We start from the raw sequence: 2481 nt of genomic DNA, 5'->3' as shown, positions 1-2481 counted from the left end.
TTCAATATACAAACCTCAGCGGTAGACAGAAGATGGCCAAAAGAGGAACCGCACCATAAACCAACGGAGCAACAGAGCCATCCAGGACAGGGATGGGGGCAGAGATGGCAGCCTGAGGAGCATCGCCAAATGCCACCGCAACAACAGCCGAGCCAGCAATGGACAGGCCCAAGGCAACAGCAGCCGAATCAACGATGGGCTGCAAACCAGAGCCAAAGGCAGCCGTACATGCAGTGGGCAGAGACGCCGGGACAGGGACATTATTCTGCAAAAAGGTTGTCCAAATGGCAAATGTTCAGTTAACTCAGGAAAAACTTGATGCCCTCCGATTGGAATACCGGACCCGTCGACCGTGCGCTTCGCTCAAATATCCGCGGGCCATAACGAAACCAGAGTACCAGGCGATATATCCGTGGCTTCTGCCTGACAAAACTGATCCCCTACTTCGTCTTCTGCGCTGTGTGTGAATGTCGGCTAAGCTGCAAGCGATCCGATCTCGGAAAACACGAGGGCAGCATCAAACACACGAAAAATGCACAGCGAAAGTCCTTGGCTCCCAAACAAGTGCCTGGAACTGATGGAAATGGCGTTATGAAGTACAACGACGAGGAGGAGTGCCAGCTTGCCTATGGTTCGAGAGCCAATCATCCGGATGACGAGGAGGATGAGGGCGACCAGGACGTCGACTCGGATGCAGAGTGCGATGAGGGTGACGAGGACGAGGGCGAACCGGAGGCGGGTCCGGAGCCCCAAAATGATTTCGAGGCAAAGCCAGTCTCCAAACAGCAGCGCTCGCATATCTGAAACAGATTCCCAGCAATCTGGCATGCTGGATTACCTGCCTCTTCAGGTGACCATTAATGAATTGCCGGCAGGAGCCGGAACAATATCAGGATCTTCGCTTCCCACTTCCACTTCCAACGCCACTCCCCAGCCGCCACCCTGCCGCATTACCATTAAAAAAGTGACGGGACCGTTAGCTAACATGACTGCTCCCACTACGCCACCCAATCCTGGACTGCCGCAAGATCCTGCGGGGCGTAGGCACGCAGGTGTTTGGAGGCGAGTGGCGAACGCGACCGGGGGCGTGTCCTGTACGGTAGGAAGGCCCTTCGTGCCCTGATCCGGCCGCTAAGCAGCGAGGAGCATATCCTGCCCGGCGTATGCCTGGGAGGTGAGCCATTCTGTCTGTTAACACGGATTAGGTGCCGGCCACGGCGAAAGTCCGGTGAGATTCTCTTTATTCCTTTGTAAATTAATTACAATAAAGGGGATTTATTTGAAAAGAAGCAATAACGTGTTATTTCTGGGCTCGGGCAATCACGTCGAATCTATAAATTCTGTGGAACGTACCCTCAACCTCTGTGAGCTAGCCGCGGCGTTTGTTGCGAGCAAAACATAGCAAAACAGTTCGTTACAGCATATACCGAATTTATGCGGTATTTTATATTTGATTCAGTATATATATTTTGTGGGTTTTATAAAATTTATAAAACCTGGCCACACTTTTTTATTGGTAACAATTGGCGGTTCTTACGCCAAGAAAGTTTTTAGAAAAAAAGCTTCAAGTAGTGTTATAATCTTGTGATTGTGTTCTTGATGTTCTTCTTATTTAGTATTGGAAGAAAGGTAAGTGAAAAAAGCAAAAAGAATATGAAAGACAGTGTTTCCCCGAATTCCCCGAAATAATGTTTGAACGCAGTGTGCAACGCTGTGAAGGAGACATCTCCAACCCAACAAAGTACAGTGGGTCGCAGCTTATTTCGTGCAGGGGAATAAAAAATGTTTAAGTCGCTATTGCCGCTAAACGAAAAGGGATATTTCAAAAATTTAAACGCAATATTTTCGTTAGGGATATTAACATATTTAATAACTAAAAAATAAGTTCATAAACATAAAAACAAAAAAGTTACATACCAAAAACCAAATTAACAGTCATTTTCGAGGCCGCAGCTTATTTCGTGCATTATATTTATATACCAAAAATATTAAATTTTAAGCCAAACTCTCAATTTTTTTTTGGCTATTTGGTATTATACAACTTTAACTATTTATATAATATACATCTCGGGGATTGATCACTCTAAATGCAGAAGATTAAGGGGAAAAACTGAAATGGCACCAGGTACAACAATAGAGCAGCGAGAACTCGTCCTGCACCACTTCAAAAGTGGCAAAAGTGGCGTGCCATTGATGAGATCGTATCCTTAAGTCCTAGTACTGTACAGTATATCATCCAGCGATTTGTTCGGAAGGATAGGATAGAGGACAAGGGCCGAAATGCGCCAAACAAAATTTTTTACGAACACGAGGAGCGCCGGATAGTTCTAAAAATTAAGGAAATCCCGAAGTTATCCGCCTCAAAAATTGTGGCTGAAGTTGCCCAAGAAATGGGGAAAAAGTTCAGGGCTGATACGGTGCGCCGCGTGGTACACGATCACAACTTTAATGGTCGTGTAGCACGGAAGAAGCCCTTAATTA

At 46.4% G+C, this 2481-nt stretch overlaps 1 pseudogene; it reads left to right on the top strand.

The window, feature by feature from the left end:
- The first annotated feature begins 250 nt into the window (after nucleotides 1-250).
- On the top strand, nucleotides 251-1633 carry LOC26515205 (annotated as a pseudogene).
- The last annotated feature ends 848 nt before the right edge of the window (nucleotides 1634-2481 follow it).

Source organism: Drosophila ananassae, chromosome 2R (assembly GCF_017639315.1).
Source record: "Drosophila ananassae strain 14024-0371.13 chromosome 2R, ASM1763931v2, whole genome shotgun sequence".
Taxonomy (NCBI): Eukaryota; Metazoa; Arthropoda; class Insecta; order Diptera; family Drosophilidae; genus Drosophila; species Drosophila ananassae.
This window is presented reverse-complemented; position numbering and strand designations above follow the sequence as displayed.